At 42.2% G+C, this 14,453-nt stretch overlaps 1 protein-coding gene across 1 annotated transcript in view; it reads left to right on the top strand.

Moving 5' to 3' along the window:
* The window catches only part of LOC144679341 (chloride channel protein C-like), a 167,517-nt gene that overhangs the window by 137,539 nt on the left and 15,525 nt on the right, over window positions 1-14,453 (top strand). The window lies entirely within an intron of this gene.

Genomic DNA, 14,453 nt, shown 5'->3' with positions numbered 1-14,453 from the left:
TGCATTTACCTTTATTAATATTTTAATATCTTTACCTGGTTAGGTTTTTAACACAATAAAAACAAACCCCCCCACTTGTTAAATTGAAGGAAGCCCGTCTGACTGAGTTATATGCAATCAGGACACGAATGTTTACGTACATATATTGAATTGGCACATTCATCCTTATAACTTTCAAAAAATCTTGTTATGATCAACTGAGGAGTGGGGAAAAAAGGGAGAGTATTTGCACCTTTCCTCACCTGATTGTAACATTAGTCAGACCTAGTCATATCCATATCATCAGGTTCATTTGCAACACTTTTTATGGCAAAAGCAACCTCCTCTGGCACTAATCTTCAATGAGAGTGAGGTATATACACTTTTGCTGATTATGCAGGTGTGGACCCAGGGCATATCTAATGCCTGCCTGACTTGTCTGTCATCTGTCCTTTGGTCCTCCTTTCTCAAGAGAAGAATTCCCATTGACAGATTTACCTCAGTGGTGCAGGTAGGAAAACAAAGAATTTGAGAACAATTGATGCAAAGGCTCATGCTGCAGCAGATAAACAAAACATAAACATTGCAGGAATGACCTTAAAACTGTTGAATGTGTTCACTTACTAAGTCCTTCAAACTTACTTCTGTGTGCAGCTGAGTGGGTATTCTTCAATGCAATGTGGATACCACTGATTGCAGTCTGCCCTTGGGAGCAGCAGTATCATGAAACTGTATGGTCCTTTCACTTTGATGCATTGCTGTGATTTTAAAGGTGTTATATTGCTCATATAAAGGCCGCCAGTGACCAATGAATGCACTGCCTGCACTGCTCTCTGGCTGAATGTACAAGGATCCCTTGAGCCCGCCTGAAATGATTTTGTGCTGTAAATTTTGAGGGCAGTGGTTATCTTCGGAGCCACTAAGAGAGCAGTGTGGACCAACTACCATGGCTTCAATACACAGAAATACCCTATTGCTTGATTTTCCTCTGCTTAGAAAATTTCCCACATCATCTAGACAAAACTAAAGCAGCAAGGAAAATCACATCCTCTGGTGTGAGAACGAGTAGGATATTTATATTAACGTTTCTCTTTTCCACTGAAAATATCAACAAGCGAAATTATATCCATTCAATGATTGTGATGACACAGAATACCAGCAGAAATTTTAACTTCCAGAAGAAATCTCACTCTCCTGGGAGCCACAATGGGAGACCTGGTCTATTTTAATGGTTGGGTCTCAATAATATGCCATTGGCTAGCTGGCTGCCTGATACGGATGTCCATGCTGGCTTTGGCCCTACAAAGATTGAGTGACCAGTAGGTCACTAAGCTGCAGCTGAAGTACGTTACAGAGTGATTCGGTAAAGTTTCGCGAGCCGGAAGGAGGGGAGCCCAGTACAGCAACAGCTCAAACTGTCATTATGGGATGCAGAAGAGTACAGAGCAGAGGCCCAGGGAGGGGATGAAACTAGATGCTGCTGCAGCAGAAAATCTAAAGGGCAATATTTTTGCGGGCTGCTAGGAATTCTGGAATACTCCATTCCAGGAGAATTTCGGACAATCTGGGAGGGTTGTCAACCCTAGCTAGAAACATTCAAGTTTATATCCCTCTGCCCACACTGTGCTAGAATTCTGTCTCTCAAAGGCTCAATATCGAAGCTCATATATTGTCAGGCAGTTCTTCAGCCCATTGTGCTCTTGCTTCTATCCCATCACACATCAATGATTGATAAATGTGACTGTAAACTTCAATGTGGAATAATTAAATGTAAGAGGAGAGAGACCAGGAGAAGCTGTTTTATGCAGAGGTTCGCAAAGCTGTTGCATTCACTACAGGGAGTTAGTGTTTGAAACAGAGACAATGAACAGGAATTTCTTCATAGCCATGGGAGCCCAGTAATATTCCAGTGTGGGAGTGGGAGCAGCTCTGAGGAACTTCTTGGTCCATGCTAACATTTAAGACTGATTTGATAGGTAGTTGAAGGAAAGGGGAGTAAAGGGATATGGAAACAAAGTTGGCAAAGGGGATTTGGAATAATAGATCTGCGAAGGATAAACAAAACTTGGAGTGGTTGGGCCAAATGGCCTGTTCCATGTTATAATTTCTATGCAACATTATAGGGGTGAATTTCCCTGGTGGCTATCTTGTTCAATTGCCCTAACTTGGCAAAAGTGCCAGGTAAACTCCAAAAACTGGAACTGCTGCTCTTTGAATGCTGCGTGAGCCTGCAGGTGCCATGTAAGGAGGTGCTGTTGTTAAGTCAGCACATTTAAAAGATCGTATGGCACTTCTATTGCATTGGACCAAGGCTGTGTTATTTTGTCTGCAGCTCTTAGGTCATCCTTAAATCTGTCCACCTCCTGAAGAGAGGAGGAATGGCTGCAGCAAGTGTGTGCTAAAATAGATACATGTAATGGAGGATGGTGCTGGAAGAAGTGTTTTTTTTAAAGAAAGATGGTCCTTAATGGAGCTGACGGCTGTCCTCTATTGATTAGCAACATCAGATGGAAATGGATGAATAAGAAATGCTGTCCCAGTGAAGCTGGAAATAAGTGAAGAAAAGATTTGTTGGAATGGGGGAGAACAACTGCGGAGAAATGCTATTGTGCACAGGAGAGACGGTTCTTACCAGATTGCCTAACATAGAAAAGATCCCTCCTCTGATTCTACAGCTCCTCTAAAACCTGAATATAATGAGGAATGACCAGAGGAATAACCAAAGCCCCTATATCCTAGGGAAAACATTAGTTGGGATATATTATTGAGAATCTCTGAATCAACTCTGTTTGGGAACCATGAAAAAAAACAGTCAAACGTAAACAGTTAAATGTAAGAACCAGAGCAGTCATTGGCAACATCTAGACAGGTAAGAGCTCACTTTTTAAGAGAGGGAGGAACAAACATGGTGATCATGCCTCCTACACAGCACTCATTTGAAATGGAGTTGAGAGTCTGGGGCACTGTTCATGGGCTCTGGCCCCATTATGAGGTTCATTCACATGAATATATGAGCCTAATGTGTAACTGGTACTTTCCCAACATTGGGAGTGACTGGGGTGTTGGGGGATGGAGTGGGGTGAGTGGGTGTTCTCTTGATCATTTGTAGTAATGTTGGCAGAAACTACAGAAAAATGGTACAGATATTCATATGGATGAATCCACCTAAACTTTATATAGAAACTTTGCCATTTGAGACATTCATATTTAGGTTATTGGATGTACATAGAGTGCTATTTGATCTATTTAGTTCACTGCTGGCTGTACTGCTGCAAAATACCATGGAATGCCATTGCTTGGTAAACGCGATTCAATTTAGATTCAATTCTCTGTTAGACACAGACTAGAAAATCCGAGAGCATCATACTTCCTCACCCAAACTTCAGAAACCAGTTGATTGCATTGCTTTCCTTCCCTTTGTTTTTCCATCCTATCATTATAATAGAAAATCTATATTTCCATGTACACGAGGAACATAGTGATGGTTGCACGAAAGGTTAATTTAATCAGTAACTTAAGTCTTCCCAAAATTGATTACTCACATCACAAGGTAGGAAAGGGCAAAATTTGAAAATGTGACATAACCTCATGATGACAACCACAGAAAAGCTCCAAGCTTTTACTTTTCAGCAACAGAACTAATGAAAACTTCAATTACTGACAAAGTTTTTTTTAAGCTGCTCCCTTGCAAGATATGGGATCTGGAACATTTGGGTAGGCAGTAGCTCTCGGCCCCTGCAATTCAGAGTTAAAATCCAGCTCAAACTGATGGAATGAAAGCTTCCTTTGTCTGTTGGCACTAAAGGGACCTGTGTGAAATGAGTTTGATCAGCTTCCATCAGATATTTAAGTGCATGGGATTTATAGCACAAACAATCCTTGGCACTAATTGACAATTTCACTCAGAGACTATGAGCTGGCTTGTGTGGGAATTAAAAAAATGTCATGTGTAGAAATGGGTGACCTTTTGGAGTTGGTGTTGAGAAATGTTGCTGGGGCATGGTAGATGAAGCTTTGTCCCTTGTTGTGCTATACTTGATCTGATTTAGAGAGTGTTTGGTAGTTCCACTGGGGTGTCTGAAATGGAAAGAGTTCCATTCCTTTGCCCTAACGTTCATCATCAAGATGACCAAGCAGCAATCTTGTTATTTTAATAACGCTTTGAATGCATTATGTTAACATATTTAAAATTACCGTGTGATCTTTAATCCCACTCTCCACATCCAGCCAATGTGTCAAGCTACCAATTATTTGAATGTACAACTCAAATTAAATGCTGAAACCCACAACAGGATTGCAGGCTTCAACTAAATATGTTGCTGAATTCCATGGCTATATAGAATGCTTAACTTAATTGGAATAAAAATTGTTAAAACCTTAAGTGTAACCAGAGGCAAGTCACCAAGACTATCATCACTAGACAGTTCTTAGTCATCCGTAAACAAGCAGTATGAAAACATCCTAATTTCTTCAACTATGTCGGTGTGCTAGACAAAATCAGTCAGTGTGTAAACTATCAAATACCTCCCATAACCAAAGCCAGTAATGTAAAAAAGTCAAATTTGCCATTTATCACTATAGGTAAAGTTACACCGCTGCAGCAAAGTTATGGCTGAGCTTATTTATTCAAAACTCAATGGCCCATCATGATAATATAAAATCAGTTTATAGTAAGGCTAATTTAACATGAATACCATCCAGAGTAAATTGCTTTCAGTCCAGACAGGGGATAAACAAGGTTCACCACATATTTCTTCCTGAATGCCTCTATTGTTACTGGTGTGCATTAACAATGTAGAAATGTAGGACCACGCATGTTTTTAGTAAGAAGAAATAGTTCTGAATGCTTATTTTAATTGTTAAAAGGGCAATGCTGTCCATTGTTATGTAAATTTTTAAAAATAAGATTAACAAAACACTGCACATGCAATCATATTGGCCCAGATCTTCTGGTCTTCAGATTGTTGGAGACTCCCACCGGACTCCCCTGCCAATCCACAGTCATGCCCCCAAACCGACCAGACCTGACTAGTCCCTGACATGACAACCCCTACCGACAAGGCAACCCATGACCCACCTACCCACTCACCACCCTACGGGTGGAACCGCCCATTCCCGTTGATGGCGGGCGTCATGGCAGGTGTGAATGGACAATATGGTTAGAAGGCCAAAAATCGGTTTTATGTAGTTGTGAGAGCACTCCAAACGTCAATGGTGGGCTGTGTTTCTCATTGGCACATGTCGGGAACCTAATTTCAATACTTTAGCACCTCATCATAATCCCATGCTAGATCATCCGGGCACATTGGCGTTATTGCATGCCAACATGTTTCATAACTATACATAAGGGACGTGCACCTGGCGAGCTGCACTTCACTCGGGTCTTTGAGATTTGTTTGCCTACCTTGCTTCAGGCAGCACTAGTGGTCATCAGTGACAGGCTTGCCAGGCAGCACCACATCACTTTTAGGGGGCTTACAGGTGGGTCTCTACTTACCAGACCAGCCATAAGGCACGGATGGTTTTTCAATGGCTTCAGGACTAGGGCTTACTTCAGGAAGGCAGAGAAGTGGCCTCAGGCCAGGGAAGAAGCTGCAGGGCGAGGGCTATACTGGGGAAGGGGATATTCCAGTATGTGTGTTTGGGAACACGTGTTGATCTGTGCAAGTGGCCCCAAGATGGTGAGGGTTGATGAGGCAGTTTCCAGAGGAGATGAGGCCAGATGCAGATGTGAGGGTGTATGTGAAAGAATAAGTGGTGATGTCCCTTGAGCTGGCAGTGAGTGAGATGCCAGTAAATGAATGATGGTCTTGTGAGCAGGTGAGTTGAGATTGATGAGATGGTTGACTTACCCCGGCAGCATGGATGAGGTCATTCATTTGTTTTCTGCACTGGATGGCCGACCTCTTGTGTGCAGCATTGGCACTGACCACTTCTGCCACCATCTCCCAAGTGAGACTGATGGGCCTCCAGCGGCCAAAGCGGGGGTAGAGCACATCATGGCAGACCTCCACGGAGTCCAGAAGGTGTCCCAGGGATGTGTTGCTGAATCGGGGGGGCTGCACTCTTCTTGGCTTTTGGTGCCATGTCTTCATGGAGCGGTCCTGGGCTACAAGCATTGAGAAGTGTGCGCGTGGCTTCAGTTTAAATATGATGCCCTGCATAAGGAAGAGGTAGAGACGTGCTGGGTAAATCGGAGGCTGCCTGCCAGTGAGACTGCGTGTTTCCTGTGGCTGCATAATTAATGAGGTGGGAATGGGACAATACGGCGCGAAAAACCACCATTGTGGCCCTTGGGTAAAATTACTTATTTCATGTCCGCTACTGCACTTAGTGCAAATCTGGGACAATTCCGCCCTACATGTCTATCCACTTCACCCACCTGCTACTCTATCACCTCACCAACATTCCACCATGCCCAGCTTCCATCTTATCCACCTACCAACCTGCCTAGCTGCCACCCTATCCACCTAATTTGTTTCCAAGTCAGATTTGAAATGGTCAAAATGAGTACATAACTTTCTCTCGGTGACTAGCTCAGTAGTAGGTGTGAAACTGGTATTGGGGTGAGGTAAAAGGAAATACAGCTAATTTTTATTTTATTCATTCATGGGATGTGGGCGTTGCTGGCTAGGCCAGCATTTATTGCCCATCCCTAATTGTCCTTGAAAAGGTACTGGTGAGCTGCCTTCTTGAACCGCTGCAGTCCATGTGGTGTAGTTCCACCCGCAGTGCTATTAGAGGGGGGTTCCAGGATTTTGACCCAGTGACAGTGAAGGAATGATGATATATTTCCAAGTCAGGATGGTGAGTGGCTTAGAGGGGAACTTCCAGGTGGTGACGTTCCCATCTATCTGCTGCCCTTGTCCTTCTAGAAGGATGGTGCAAGAATCTTACAACACCTTCTTCAGAGACACTTTGAATATACGTACAGTCCTTTCAATTTTCCCTTGGACTGCCAGTGTCCAGATGGAGAAATAATATGAGATACACTATTCTTATTCAAGAATTGAGAAAAATCATATGCACCTGTTGATGACATTGGAACCACTTTCAGCATTTAGAATGAGAATTTAAAGTTGGGAAAGATTTCAATGCCTTCAACCAGACAAAATCAACATGAATATGCCGCCATAGTTTTGTTGGCCAATATTGTCAAGTACTAGTTTCCTCAGGAATTACAGGTAAATTGATCTGGCAGACTTGATATTCATGAATAGCACCTTCTGTCCTACTATCTAGACATGTGCATTCGAGCCAATCCGTTCATTCTTACTACAGTAGGACGGCCAGTATGTATTTCCTAGATCATATGTTTTGAAATTTAGTTGGAATAACAACACAAAATTCACAAGGCAAACATCCATTTTTGATCAAAAATTCATCTCTGTTTCTGCCTTATAATGGTAGTTCTGTTGACAAGACTCCATCATTAGGCCAGCTTTCACCATGTACTGCATAACAGGGTCACGCTTTGTAGAATTACTTATGTCACTGGTCATGGGAAGAAGTGAGTTCAGCTTCTCAGTAAGCAATTTTTTGATGGTGATACCAATACATGAACCTGGTATAAGCAGCAGGACAAAAAAAAATCTGAATTGGCATTTAATTTTGATGGTTATATTTAGCATCAAACTGATCTTTGAATTTTCACCGAAGTTAAAACAGTTTTCAGAAAATATGAAGGGTAACAGTTTATGATCAGTAAACAAAAGTTAAACATCAGTAAACATCAGTGAACAAAAGGACATCTGAGTAGTTGTATGTATTAAGTTTCATCATGCCAAATATAACTTCACACACTATTTGTGAACAATGGATCTCAGTGGAAGTTCGAGTACAGGAGGTAAATGCTACAGGTCATTCAGAGCCATCAGGGTAACAGAGTTAGAAATCATCTGCATTTGATACAGTTTAAGTGATAAAATTAGCAACAAATTAGGGTCATAATGTTCTAATAATGCTGCACTTGCTATTAAATCCATCAGTCATTCTGGGCTCAGATATACATTGAGTACTGGGACTAACTCAACATACATTTTGGCCCAGAACTTCCTTGGAATGTCAATCACTGTCAGATTGCCACTCTGCTCCTTTTTTACTTACTCAAGTCTGGAACTGCATGTTTCTTGCCCAGACTTCTGACCCAGGCCTGGTGAGAAATATGCAGTGTAGCTTCTCCTGGAGTCCTTTCTGTGCAGGGCACCAGCTTTGGGAGAAGTGAAGCCATACCCCCTTTTCATGGCACTAGCTGTCATAAACCAGTAAGTTTAAAGGAACCAGCCACTTTAACAGGAGAGAATGTAAGGTAAGTTTCTTATGGGTTAAGGGGTTAGGGATGGGGAAGGGTAGTCGGGGTTTCAGGAGGGTAGTTGGGGGGTGAGTGGGGTGGGCGTCAGTACTATAGTTACCCAGGAGTTAGAAGTGGTTTTAATCCTTCTCACGTTTCCTGGGTAACTATTCTGCTAAGGGAGTTGGAACCATCCTAAGTCTCCGATTTAAGTCGGTGTTTCGGATGGTTCCAGGCACAGGGTAATTGCTCAACAGAAGTTTAAACTTCTTGGGCAATTCCCGTACTGTCCTTGCATGGGGACTGTTGTGTTGTTATCATGATATAATGCCTTGGACTTAGTTACAATATAAGACACATGACACCAATCGCTCATAAGGGATTGGTAAACATGTTGTGGGTTTATTCATTAAGACTAGGCACATGAGAACAGTTATACACAGGTATGAAGCTTTGAGACATCGGGGCTGTGTGTGTGCTTTGCTCAAAGCAAAAGTGAAATTCAGACCGGATCACATGACACATTTCCCTTCTAGTAATGCCATGATGATATCCCTTAAAGGCACATTACAACGTCCCCCTTTCTTTTTAAAGATACTTTTGCCCCCTTCCAAAGAAGTCTAACTATTTACAATACATCTTCATGTTCAGTTACCATTACGTAAATGCATAGAACTGATGAATGTATGAGTTTTTTAAAGCAGACACATCTAACCGGCGACCGGCAGGCTGCATTGTGGCCCGTGAAGCCCCACTGTGTGGCCCCTGGAGCCACTGTTCAAAATTCCAGTAAGACAGGTAAGTGAAATTCAAGATTTTGCAAGGGTCTACTCCTCCAATCACAGGCCATTCCTTTTTCATGATTGCTGCTGATAGGCTCACCAGTGAGTCTGTGTGTGAGTGTGTGGGAGAGAGTGAGCAAGTGTTGGAGTGAGTGAATGTGTGTTGGGTAGAGAGTGAGTGTAAGTGAGTGTGTGGGAGCAAGGGAGCGAGAGAGTGAGGGTGTGGGAGACAGAGAGTGCATAAGGGAATGGTTGTGTGTGGGAGAGAGAGGGTGAATGAGTGTGTGGGAGAGCGAGAATGAGTGAGGGAGTGTGTGTGGGAGAGAGAGAGTGTGTGCTTGTCTTACTCCTAGTCTTAGGATTCTCAGTCACCCTCACCCCCACACACCAACACATACTATCACATACACTCACAGTGGGTGAGAGTGAGTCAGACACACACACTCTCACCCTCTTACAGGCTAATCGTCATTTTTATTAATTACACTTCTTAAAAAATCATCAATTTATTGCTTTGACATTGCTTTATTTTTGCTCAGCAAGTTGTTTCTTTTCTTCATACGCAACTTCTTTTTGAAATTCATGTATCTTACGGAAATGTGCTCATCGGCTCCATGAGTGATAAAAAGATGGCAATGTGGGCCTCCCACACAAAAAAGTTGGAGAAGCTTGCTCTAAAGCATAAAGATAATCTGCTGGTACGCCCAGATTTTGTAATGGTAACCCTGTCTGGAGGTATCTTTAATTGCTCACAGAGACCCGTGGGATTGTCATTCTTGGATGTTGTTCCTGTTGGACCTTGTCCCAAATGCAATAGTACTGTACAATGATTGAGGAGCTGGAATGGATCTGATTTGTCCTCAGTTACACATCACCGTTGCGCCTTTGTGTGTAATTACTTCATATGGCCTTGGTTCCGAACAAATCCTCGTCACCTTGGCTGGTTGCATGTGCGTTCTGTGGGATCCTGGATGCGAACAGTTGTTCCAACTGTAAACTTGGCAATTCTGTATCTATTTTTATCATGCACATTAATCATCTTCTCTTGTAGTTTTAAAAGTTGCTCTATAGTTTCTGAGAGAGTAGAATGGGTATAAGAATAAATAAATTGGTATGCACTTGTCTGCTAAATATGAGCTCTGCTGGTGATGGAATAGTTGCACTTCAAGGCGTTGCTCTCAGATGTAACATTGCAATATGTAGATCTTTCTTGGTTTGTCTATATTTGAGCATTAGGGATTTCACAATGTGAATCATTCATTCAGCTAGGCTGTTAGATCTAGGGGGATGAGGAGAAGTAGTGTGATCGATATTCCACTTCTCACACATATCTTGAAATGGCTTACCAATAAATTGCAGACTATTACCTGTAATGAACTCTCCAGGCACACCAAATAAACAAATAAACTGAAAAAAGCATGTAGATTGTGCATGCCAGTTGTGCTTGATATATTGTGTAATTGTCGAATAATGGGGTACTTGGTAAAGTCGTCGAGAATGATGAAGAAGTTAGTACCGTGGACATGAAAGAGTTTGGATGCAATTTTGGACCAGGGATGGGTAGGAACTTTATATAGAACCAATAGTTCTTTGTGCTGACTTGGCATAGGCTCTAGACATGCCTCACACTTCTTGACGACATCTTCAATGTCATTGTTCAGGCCTGGCCAATAGGCTGTCTTTCTTGTGAATCTTTTCATCTGATCTATGCCCATGTGTTGGTGATGAAGTTGTTCAAAAATATCAGGTCGCAAAGATTCTGGTGTGATGACATCTATGTTTTCTACGGGATTGATGGTGTGAAGCATAAGTTCACTGCTCATTGCTTCACTTTGGCAGGAAAAACAAAAAAGCAGAGTATTACTTAAATGGAGAACAGCTGCATAATTCTGAGGTGCAGAGGGATCTATGTGTTCGAGTACATGAGTCACAAAAAGTTAGTATGCAGGTACAGCAAGTAATTAAGAAGGCTAATGGAATGCTACCCTTTATTACAAGACGGATTGAACATAAAAGTAAGGATGCTATGCTTCGGTTATACAGGGCATTGGTGAGACCACACTTCGAATACTGTGTGCAGGTTTGATCTCCTTATTTAAGGAAAGATGTAAATGCATTGGAGGCGGTTCAAAGGAGGTTTACTAGATTGATACCTGGAATGAGTGGGTTGTCTTATGAGAAAAGGTTGGACAGAGTGGGTTTGTTTCCACTGGAGTTTAGAAGAGCGAGGGGTGACTTGATTGAAGTATACAAGATGCTGAAAAGCCTTGACAAGGTGGACATTGAAAGGATGTTTCTTCTTGTGGGTGAGTATAGAACTAGGGGGCACTGTTTTAAAATTAGGGGTCGCCCTTTTAGGACAGAGATGAGGAGAAATCTTTTCTCTCAGAGGGTTGTGCGACTTTGGAATTCTCTGCCTCAGAAGGCAGTGGAGGCGGGGTCATTGAATATTTTTAAGGCAGAGGTAGATGGATTCTTGTTAGGCAAGGGAATCAAAGGTTATTGGGGTTAGATGGGAATGTGGAAATCGAAACACAAGATCAGCCATGACTTTATTGAATGGTGGAGCAGGCTCGAGGGGCCGAATGGTCTACTCCTGTACCTAGTTCTTATGTTCTTATCGTCTTATCATGCACTTTATCATTTTCTGGTTTGTCAGTCACCTCATGTGTATGTTTCTGATGGGATACTGAATGGTCATTCTTATTGCCGGAAGGTACCTCTTGTGTATGGTCTGTTTGGATCAGTGCATGGCTCTTTGTAGCTGCATCAGCCTTTACTCTAGTGCACTGCTGCTGCCAATGGCCCTTTCTGCCACATGCCTCGCAAAATTGATGGAAAGCTGAGCATTTCCTTGGTGCATGCTGAAGGCCACACCTTCTACATGTCTTGCTAGGTTTGGGTGTTCTAGTGAGTGTGTCAGCAAATGGGTTTGTGCTTAGGATCTGTAAGCTACGTCAACCTGCAAGGATCACTTCACACTTATGTCCATCTTTGAGTAGCTCTTTACTGCTATACGTTTTAGGCTTGTCTAGCAGATCTTTCTGGAATCCTTCCATAGGGGTGGATGCGATCACTAACTCAACAATTCTGTCTGTTAGTTCTGTGTTTGAAAAATCATAGTATGTATTCTTTTCTCTGCATCTGCTGAAGAAGTGGTCTATTGATTCTGTAGGCTGTTGTTGAAAAGACAAGAACTCTGGTTGATGAATATGGAGTTTAACCTGATTCTGAACCCCTCTTCCAATGTAGTCCATATGTTTTGAGGATCCTTTTGCTCTTTTGCTGATAATCCTGACATCTTCAGCCTGTGTAGACCTTCATTCCTAATTGCTAGGCGAATTTTTATGACTTGCTCGGTTGGATACGCCTGAATCAAGAAACCACAGCTCTGTATGTTGTTTAAACATTTTGAATTCGGATAGTAGGTCAGCTGCATCCCAATTTAAACTGGGGAATTTTGTGGACATTCTGACAATATCTCTGACTTTCCTTCTTCAATAGTAATTGGGAAAAGTGTCACTGTAGTGGCTTTCACATGTTTTTCCCACGCTCCTCCTACGAAGACGAGGTGTGATGGGAACGCACCACTGAATAATGGCATCTTTGCTTTTTTTTCAATTTATTGTTCAGCAGCTCCCGAAGCCACCCATTATAATTGCAACCTTCTCTAGCTCGATTTTTATGACAGTTTTTTTGTTTTTTGTTTGTTTGACCCTCCCTTGCCACCGATCCAGCCCACACCCTGGTCATTTGCCTTTCCCGACTGAGCTAATCCAGTGCTGGTCCACTTGCTGTGTTGTCGCACTCACCGAACTGACAGGCTGTGCGCTGCAATCTCACCACCAGGGATCTGTCTGCTTACCAGCTCTTTATTTGAGCATTAGCTCAGCACTGTTTCCAAAGCTTTTCTTCACAGTGACCACACTGCGTTTTTAACATTCTCTGATGCTGTGACTTTATTGTGGTCTGCCAAATATGTCAAGGATTGTCTCATACCATGTAGCACGATCTAAGTCTATTCACCATGTCGTACCTGTAGTTAATCTTGCTGCCTCCAGCCTTACCACTGCTGATCACCATGTCATGTTATTATAATGATATAATACATTGGGCTTATTTACTGTACAAGATACAAAGCACCAATCACCCATAAGGGATTTTGCAAGCATGTTGTGGATTCATTTATTAAGACTGGGCACATGAGAACAGTTATACGTAGGTATAAAGCTTTAAGGCATCAGGGCTGTGTCGGTGCTCTGCTCGAAGCTAAAATGAAACAAAGAATGGATCACATGACATTTCTCTTCTAGTGATGTCATGCTGATGTCCCTTAAAGACATATTACAGCAGGGACTTCTCGGAGTCCCCAGAGCATCTTCTAGGGTATCTCTGGGATACGACCTCCCCCAAGTATGGAAGATCTGGATCCTTGTCTTTAGGCTAAGCAAGAGCAATCAGGCTCTTAATCAATGGTACATGGTGCAGGTCCACAGATAACAAGTAAAATCGTCACAACTATTGCAAGTTTATTTGCCTCAGCATAAAAATTAACTTTTCTATATATTGACTTTACCACAACACAATTGGATTATATTATTTTTCCTTCTAATGCCAGTATAGACAAAACTTAACAAGCTAGAGCAATACTGTAGTATTATGGATTTATTTAGTGTGTAATGTACCTTTAAGAGTAATATTTGTGAGGCCAGATCACATGACCTGCAGTAACCAATAGGAGAGTAGCTTGGGCCACATCGGCTGTCAATGCGAGATAGAGTTGGAGTTAAAAGCACACGTGTAGTTGCTGCTGAGTATATTGTAAATAAACTTAATGTTTCCACCCAAAAATGTGCCTGCAGATCAACTCTATTATTAATAGCACAACCCGGCCACCCTACAACCAATACCTAATTAATAAAAGTGTTGTACATTCAGTCTTTGTCAATGATGCATTGTCGGTTAACCTTGTCATCATTGTTATGTCTGGATAAGCATTCAAATTGGTGTGATTATAGTTGCTTTTATTTCCAGACCCTGTAGAATAATCTGTTGAAGAATACTAAAAGAGTACAAAAGAAATGCAATTGCTACAAAGTGCTTACTCCTATCATGAGGTGGTGTTCAGTTTTTAAACTTAATAGTGAAAATGGCCTAAATCTTCACGTCTCTGGATTGCCAGAGATGGGATGTAGTTGGGAGGTGTACGCCAAGACCCTGCGGGAGCCTTGATGCTGCCACATGTGCTGTAATTGCCTGTGAAGTTTAAACTTCCGATGGGCTGATTTGTGCTGCCCAGAACCATCCGCGATATCTCTGACAGTGAGCTCAGCGGGCAGACCTGTCTACTTACCCTGGAAATGTTTCACAGTTTAATACCTCGATTCACTCAGTGAACAGCC

Source organism: Cetorhinus maximus, chromosome 4 (genome assembly GCF_964194155.1).
Source record: "Cetorhinus maximus chromosome 4, sCetMax3.hap1.1, whole genome shotgun sequence".
NCBI lineage: Eukaryota > Metazoa > Chordata > Chondrichthyes > Lamniformes > Cetorhinidae > Cetorhinus > Cetorhinus maximus.
This window is presented reverse-complemented; position numbering and strand designations above follow the sequence as displayed.